This window comes from Ceratotherium simum, chromosome 7, assembly GCF_057802395.1.
Source record: "Ceratotherium simum simum isolate JZ-2026a chromosome 7, ASM5780239v1, whole genome shotgun sequence".
Lineage (NCBI taxonomy): Eukaryota > Metazoa > Chordata > Mammalia > Perissodactyla > Rhinocerotidae > Ceratotherium > Ceratotherium simum.
Genome location: NC_141906.1, coordinates 23,661,027 through 23,670,651, shown reverse-complemented (window position 1 = coordinate 23,670,651; position 9,625 = coordinate 23,661,027).

Here is a 9,625-nt window from a genome sequence, read left to right as displayed (position 1 = left end):
ATAGTGCCTATAGCTAACAATACTGCCTTGTATACTTAAAATTTGCTGTGTATGGATCTTGTGTTGTGTCTTACCACACACAAAAATAACGATAATAATAAAAGAGGAAAGAAAAAACTTCAATAAGAGATTGATATGTTTAAGGCCTTGATAGTGGTGACGGTTTCACAGGTGTATACTTATACCAAACTCATCGAGTTGTATGCATTAAATATGTACAGCTTTTTATACGTCAATAATACCTCAATAAAGTGGTAAAAAAAATACAATACAATTTACAATCACCCCAAAGAAAATTAAATACTTAGGTAAACTTAAGACATGTGTAGGATCTATATGCTGAATATTACAAAATGCTGGTGAGAGAAATCAAAGACCTAAATAACCAGAGAGACATACCGTGTTCATGGATTGGAAGATACAACACATTAAGGAGGACAATTCTCTCCAAATTGATTTATAAGTTTAATGAAATTTCTATCAAAATCCCAGCAAGAATTTCTTTGTAGACATAAACAGCTTATTCTAAAATTTGCATGGAAAGACACAGAATCTAGAATAGCTAAGACAATCTTGAAAAAAAGGGAAGAAAAAAGTAGGAAGAATCACTCTAGTTCATATTAAGTCTTACCACATAGCTAAGTAATCAAAACAGTACGGTATTAGCAGAGGGACAGACACATAGATCAGTAGACCAGAATAGAGAACCCAGAAAAAGACCCACACAAATATGACCAACTGATTTTTTACAACGGTGCAAAGCAATTCAGTGGAGGATAGACCTTTCAACAAATGATGCTGGAGCAATTGGACATCCATATGCAAAACAATGTACGTCGACCTAAACCTCACACCTTATACAAAATTTAACTCGAAATGGATCACAAACAAGTGAAAAACTAAAAGAATTTTTAAGAAAAAACATGGGAAAAAATATTCGAGATCTAAGTCTAGGCAGAGTTCTTAGACTTGACACCAAAAGCTCAGTCCACAAAAGGGAGAAACAATGATAAGCTGGACTTTGTCAAAATTTAAAACCTCCTCTGCAAAAGATCCTGTGAAAAGGATGAAAAGGACAAGCTACAGACTGGGAGAAAATATTTGCAACCACATGCTCAATAAAATACTAGTATCTAGAATATATAAAGAATTCTTAATATTGAACAGTAAAGATAACAATTCACTTAGAAATTGGCAAAAAACATGAAGAAACATTTCACTGAAAAGGATAAACAGAGGGCAAATAAGCACCTGAAAGATATTGAACATCATTAGCCATGAAAGATAAAAATTAAGACCATAATGAAATATCAATACCTACCTCTTAGAACAGCTAAAAATAAAAAATAGTGACACCAAATGCTGACAAAAATGTGAGAAACTGAGTCACTCATACATTGTTGGTAGGCAGGTAAACGGTACATCCTCTTTAAGGAAATAGTTCGGCAGTTTCCTATAAAACTAAACATGCAACTACCATATGACCCAGCAATTGTACTTTTGGGTATTTATCCCAGAGACATGAAAACTAATGTTCCCACAAAAACTCATACACGATTTCTCATAGAAATTTTATTAGTAACAGCCAAAAACTGGAACACCCTAGATGTCCCTCAACAGATGAGTGGTTCAACAAACTGTGGTACATCCATACCATGAAATATCATTCAGCAATAAAAAGGAATGAACTATTGATACACACAACAACTTGGATGAACCTTGAGGGAATTATGCTAAGTCAAAAAAATCCCAAAACGTTATATACTGTATGATTCCATTTATATAACATTCTTGAGATGATGAAAGCATAGAAATGAAGAAGAGGTAATTGGTTTCTAGGAGTTACGGGCAGTGCTGTAGGAGGGAGGGAAGGACATGACTGTGTCTATAAAAAGGCAAAAAGAAGCATCCTTGTGGTGATGGAATTGTTCCCTATCTTGACTGTATCAGTGTCAACATCCTGAGTGTGACATTGCACTATAGCTCTGCAGTTTGTTACTACTGAGGGAAACTGGATGAATGCCACACAGAATTTCTCAGTACAGTTTCTTACAACGCATGTGAATATACTATTATCTCAAAATCAAAAATGTACATGTGTGGCATGTGTATGTATGTGTATAGACAGCAATTTAAAAAGAATACATTAGCGCTATATTTATGAACCTGAAGAATATACAACATATTACTCTTAAGCACCAAAGTGTAGTACCTGGTATAAAATAGGTGCTCCCTTAAATGTCAAACGAATAGAAAAAGATTGCATAAAATACATACCATTTGATCTCAAAACTATAAAAATAAAGAACTAAAGTTCTATGCATTTGTATAAGTGCATATGAGCATGGAGAAAGGTGTAAAGGACTCAGGATGTTTACAAAAATTACCTCAGGAGAGGAGCAGGGGGTAAAAATAGGATGCGATGAAGAGAGATTATTAAATTTTTTCTTTATACATCTTTATAATTTTGGTTACAGTAAACACCTGTGAAATCTGTATTTTTGGAAGAGACAATAATGGATTTTTAAAATATTTTTAGAGGATTTGGAAAAAGGCAAATAACCCAATAAGATGAAAGTCAAAGAATATGAGCAGTATGAATATGACGGTAGGATGCTTTTAGCACAGTGATAGTCAAATGGTACGAAGTTTGCAAAATGAGGCAAATGCAGTTTTTGTCTGCAAGGAGGTTGGTGAAGCTCCAAGGAAAGAAGAAAGCTGAGAGGTTCAGTGACAACAGACTAAGCAGAAAAATCAAACATCAGAATGAGGAAGATAAAGCTGTGACAACATATTGTCCAGACTCAAGAGACAGTCCATGCCCAGGCTCCTTAGACTATCAAACAACTCTATGACATTGTTCCCTCCACACAAAAAGGAAGAAGAATGGGCTAGGAACACATGCACAGAAGCGATTGGCCAATATAGAAAGTGGCATAGGCACGGTTCACATTGCAGAGGAGGCAGATTTGAGTAATGTGAAAACTGAGAAAAAACTGACATTTGCAGTGAATCCTCAGCCTGGGTCAGTGACCAACTTACAGTGTAATAACTTCTACAGGGTGTCTCAAATTGCTTTCAGTGTGTAAGGGAAGGGAGAGGAGAAGAAATGCTGGTCAAGGAATTATGGAACATTGTGTGTCTTTAGGGAAGCTGGAAGTCACAGTTGTAGGCCTATGGGAGAAGAGAGTCATGTGACATAAAATTCACAGCAGCAACTACAGAGGAGAGGCAGAATACTCCTAGATGCATCATGAACAGAAACTATAATGGAAAAGATACAGAAGACATTGATTTGAGTGGATGCAAGAATATTCAAGTAAATTTGGATGTCAGAAGAAAAGCTATCTAATTTGTCTACAGCAATGTGGCTGCTCCTTCAACCCTGAATTGGTGCGTTGGTCTAGGGAAGGAAAGGGAAATGCAAGCTAAGGAGAAATGAAATTACTCAGGATAAAAAGACAGAAACCAACATGATTATTTTTATGAAGCCAACATAACTCTGATACTAGAATCCATTTTGGACTCACACTGACCTAGATTTAAATCCAGACTCAGTAGAAGTTTTGTGATCAGAAGTTAGCTATCGTGTCCATGTCTCAGTTATTTCATCTGTAAAATGGAAATAATGATAGTACTACCTCATAGTGATATAATATTGAATGAGATTATATATGTAGAACGCTTAGTCCAATGCCTGACTCACAGTAAGTGTTCAATAAATCATAACTTGGTACATAATCCTAATTGTTGGCAAGGGTGTGGAGTAACTATAAATCTCATAAAATGTTGTTGGGAATGTAAAGTGGTACAACTACTTTGGAAAAGCATTTGTTAGCTTCTTATAAAGTTAAATATACACTTACCACGTGATACAGTAGGCCTATACCTAGATATTTACCCAAGAGAAATTAAAACAAAGTTTTGTATTTGAATGTTCACTACAGCTTTATTCATAATAGTAAAAAAAAAAAAAAAAAAAAAAACTGAAAACAACCCAAATGTCTATCAAAAGGTTAATGGATAAACAATTGTGAAATAGTCATACAGTGGAATACTAGTCAACTATAAAAAGGAATGAACTACTGATACCTTCAATGAAATGGATAAATCTCAAAAACATGTTGAGAGAAAGAAGCCATACACAAAATAGTACATACTGCATGATTCTATTTATATAAAATTCTAAAAAAAGTAAAGCTAAACTATAGGGACAGAAAGTAGGTCATTAGCTGCCTGAGGCTGGGGCTGGGGCCAGGGCTGCAGGGAATTAACTGCAAAGAGTAAGAAGGGAACATTTGGGGATGATGAAAATGTTTTATTTCTTTACTGGGATGGTGCTCATACAAGTGTATACATTTGTCTAAACTTATCAAATTACATATTTAATATAGGTGCATTTACCTCAATAAAATTGATTTTTAAAACTATAAGAAACCTAGAATAAATTTACAAAAGATGTGCATTATCATCATGGAGAAATCTTTAAACTTTATTGAATAAAAGGTAAAGATATAACATGTTATGAATGGAAAGATTCAATATTGGAAGGCTATTAATGCTCCTCAATTAATCTATAAAACTAAATTAATTCCCAATTAAGATCCCATAGGATTTTTCATGGAACTTAAAAAAGTGATTCTAATGACCATGTGGAAGAATAAAGGTACAAAAAGAGCCAAGATGCTTCTGGAAAAAAAATAAAATAAAATATATATATAGATATAGATATATATCTATATATATATATATATATGCAGAGAGAAGAACAAGATGACTTGCCTGCCAGATATAAAATTTCACTAATTAATATTGGTGAAGAATTAGCAAATATATTAATGCAATAAAGAATAAAGCCTAGATCAAATCTATTATATATGGGAACTCAGTGTATAATTATTGCATGTCAATGGATAAAGATACTGGGACAACTGAGTTTCCTTATAAGAAAAATAAATAAAATTAAATCTTAGTCTCATGTGATACAAAATAAATTTCAAATGGATTGAAAGAATTAAAAGTAAAAATGTCTATACACTATAAAATGTATAATAATATCTTTACAATCTCAGGGTAGGAAAAGATTTATTTAAAAATGCACAAAACAGGCCCAGCCCTACAACTGAATGGTTAAAGTTCCACATGCTTCACTTCGGCAGCCCACGTTCCCAGGTTCAGATCCTGGGTGCAGACCTACTCCACTCACCAGCCATGCTGTGGCAGTGTCCCACATACAAAAAAATAGAGGAAGATTGGCACAGATGTTAGATCAAGGCTTACCTTTCTCAAGCAAAAAAAAGAGGAGGATTGGCAACAGATATTAGCTCAGGCCGAATCTTCCTCAGCAAAAAAAAAAAAAAAAAAAGCACAACAGTACACGGCCTAGATGTACTTTTTACTAAAATGCAAATCTTCTGTAAGACAAGTGACATCATAAATAAAATTAAAAGATGATTAACAGACTGGAAGATTATGCTTCCAACATAAAACAAAGGGTTGGTATCTAGAATATATAGAGAAGTTCTACAAAAAATATAGGTGGAAAAAATACAATTGAATAGAAAAGTGGGCAAAGAAAATGATGAGGCAATTTATAGAAGAAGAAATCTAAATGACCAATAAATATATGAAAAATGTAAATTAAAATAATGAGCTAATATTTCTTATTAATCAGATTCACAAAAATGTATGAGTCTGATAATATAAAGTATTGTCAAGGATGTTAAAAAATAGGATCTCTCATAAACTGCTAGTGGGACTACAAACAAATAACTATTTCCAAGAGCAACTTGACAATATCTGCTAAAGATGTGCATATCTTACAACCCAGCAATACCACTTCTAGATATACACTCTAGAGAAGCTTTCATACATGTGAAAATGCAGGTATGTATAAAGATGCTAATAGCAGTACACATAGCAAAATAACCAGAAATAATTTTACATCCATCAATAAATAAATAAATGATATTTGGCATAATCATATGCCGTCAAACTATGTAGCAATTTAAAGGAATGATGAAGATCTGTATAGCTGCATAAAGAAAACTCAAAACATAATTTCCTGCATATAGTAGGAAATAATTTATGTAAATATTTAAAAGTACCAACTAGCAAAGGCATTAAAAATTGAATTAGAAAGATACACTAAATTCACAATAATTATTGTCATGTTCTATAGAATGGAACACTATAGGAGATAGAGACCTTACTATTATCTGTAATTTTTATTGCCTTTATTAAAAAGGAACTAAAAGCAAGTGGGACAAAAAGTTAGTAATTGTCAATTCTGGATGTGTTAATACATGTACATTTGTTCTTATTCTTTGTACTTTTATATATTAGCCACTACTCAAAAAGTATAACAAAAGAGAAACATGAAGAAGTACGTTAGAGACAAGGGTGTCAGTTATGAGGCTGCTGCAATATTCTAAGATAAGATTGAGGGGTATAAAATAAGACATACTCCAGTGGGGACAGAAGGAGACAGACACACGAGCTCTTAAGGAGAAAGGCTTCGGTGGTTGTTTGAATGTAATGATAAGAGAGGCTGTTTCCCCATCCATAATACTGTGCTTGGCATATAATGAGTTCTTAATAATGTTTGCTAAATTCTGTAGATGACATTAGTACTTTTCCTGGTTATAAGTCACCCATGCAATGTGAGCTTAGAGGAAGGGAGGTAATGATGGGAAAAGAGAAAAGGCAATACCTATTATCTCAGAAAAGAAATTCAAAGAATTAATTTCTTGAAAGGTGGCCTCCCACAAAGGTAGTCAATTCAGAAGTTTCTTCTAAATGCTAGAGAAGCTTTAGAGGGAACTACTCATCTTTTGCAGGGACGGTCTTTGGAAGACCATCTCAGAAATAGTCTCCTTAGCCAACACTGGTCAGAGAGGCTTAGTCAAAAAACGCCTCTTCTGTGCCTCACATTGAAGGAAAAGAATGATTGAATAAGTTAAGGGGGTGGGTTTCAGGATCCTAACCCAATCTTACTGTCTTACAGTGTTGCCTGGGAGACAAGGACAGGAACTGTGACCTCAGCACGCAGACGACTAGAGTCACTGCCATATATGGTGAAAGACGAGTCAGTCCGAAGGACTGACCCAGTTGCAGAGGAAGGGAAAATGGATAAGAAGAGCAGACAATATTATGAGAGAGTTGATAAAAACTAGATCTGACCTATTCCATACCCCTACCAGAATCTGACTTCTACTAGATCCTCTTATAATAAAGAGGGACAACAGCTCCTCTCCCAAATCCACAACCTCACTGCCAGAACATCCACTGTCCTAGGGATCGAGAACTCCTAATGCCCCAGAGTTTTATGGAATATTTAAAGACTTTCTCATGGAAGGACTGGGGAGCCTCAGATGAAGGGAGGAAGTGAAGCTAGAAGGCAGAAAGGTGTTATGGTTCCATGACTTCTTCTACATCTTCATAGGATAGTGCCACCTAAGAACTGCCCCTCCAGAAACTGAAAGAAGATGAAGGCTGGGCTACTGTGGTTCTACTGGCCACACAGGGGTCTCATACTGACCCGGGAATTGAGACTTGATGATTGAGAGTTGGCTTTAGGAGGTTTCCAGAAGAAGATGATTCAGTGTTGAGTGGTACCACTAGGACCCAAGATTTTCTGATCTGTAATCTATTGTGTGAATGAATAATCTACTCTTATGTGTTGTTGCTCATTAGTCATTATAAACAGAAAACTATAGAACAGGCCCACAGACACAAGCTGATCTCTGCTATTAGCAGGTGTTGGTGTAGCCGCATAAATCAAAGAAACGAGAAAATCAGGGTCAATTTCCAAACAGAGACCTCCTATCCTATTTTCCATGCCAATCCAGAAGCAACTGAGAGGTCCAATGAGCCTCCCTCCATCCTCCCACTCCACTCCCACTCCCCGCAGAGGGCTGGCATCCACCTCTGGGGAGCAGGTTCTGGCATATGGCCCCACAGGTCACAAGTTTATTGTCAGACCCCCTCCTCTAATGGCCAATGTCACAGGGAAAGATGAGCCAGGTGACCCTCAATATATGTTAAGAGAGCTCCTATAATGTTGGACTCGGGCCTGGAAGACCAACAAAGGAACTTTTCTAGAGACAAAGTCAATGATATTTCCCTTAGTTCTTTGTCTGTAAAATGGGGGAAATAATTGTCCCTACTGCAAACGCATACTGTAAGGATAGGGCTTAGCACAGTACCTGCACATAGGTAACCCCATGGGACTATTAGCCATCACTATCATTCAGAGAAGACTTCCCTGACTCCCCCAGGAAGAGGGAGAGGCTCCTTTCTCTGTGATCTCACCGTATCTGGTACGGACCTGAGTTAATGCAGCGACTTTAATAGCTTGTTTGCTGTTTGCATCACTGCGTCCACCAGACAGTGAGCTCCTTGAGGGCAACAGGGTCTTGTTAAGGCCATTGTATCCTCATCACATGGCACAGGGTCAGGCACAAGGAGATTCAATCAGCTCTCCTATAAAGCTGATTTTGAAATGCAAGTTTGTTCCAATCAACCGATATATTAGGGAATGAGCACAATGTGAATTTCGTGTTTGCTTATGTGTGATTCCACCTGCAAGAAACTAGGTGAACGCAGAAAACTGCACTCAGCTGAACCGAGCCTCAGAGGAAAACCCAGCATGAACACATGCACACATGCAAACATCTATCAGCTGCTTCAGTTTACCGCTTGTTATGAGCCACACCATACACATCTGGTGTTACAATATTCCACCCAATTTCAGGTAGTTTCTCCTACCACTTTACAATCATTCACAAGCTGCTTCCAACACTCACTTCCACAAGGAAAACTCCAGGTCTTTTTCTAGGTAAAGTGTCAAATTTATTGGTGTATCTATGTACTTTCTATTTAACATGCATAAAAGGGTGCTACCATTTTTATTAGGTTCCTATCCTTTTTTAAATATGTCACTGATGAAGTTTTTTAATGTTGTGCCCCTACTCTCATTTTTCCCATAAGCCTTGAGGTTTTGTTGTATTATCTTGCATGGTGTGGTGATTTTTAGGATATGTCTTCTTATAGCAGAATCGTACTCAGTGGACTTGTGGTTTCTGATTTCCATGGATACCTAAGGGTCCTGAAGCTGTAGGAGCCCCTGTTAGTCAGCAAATGCTGTTTGGGCCAGCTGTTCTGTCCCACAATTAAAAGCCATAAATATTCATTCATAAACAACTGCCTGCCAGGCATTGTGATGAGCAGTGGAGATACTGTGGCTAATAAGAAGCACTGCCTATTAACTCTTTCAGTCTAGTCAGGGAGAGAAAGACAAGTAATTACAATAGAGAAGGAATAAAGCTATTAAAGAATAAAGAAAGCGAGGTCTTCTCTCCAAACTTCAGGAAGTCAGTAAAGACTTTGCAGAAGAAGTGTTGCTCTTTCCCAGATCTCTCCACTCCCATAAGTAGGTCTCTTTCCTTATTGCCCCCATCTCTGCTTCCTTACTCTACTCTCTGAGTTACTGGGCCTATCATCACTGAGTAGAGAGGCAGAACAGGGAAGAGTTAATGTGGCACAGGTGGGAGGGGAAAGGGCCCTGAGGGAAGAAGGTAGAACAGCCACATAAAGGGTCCCACAGGCACTGATCAAGGGTAGA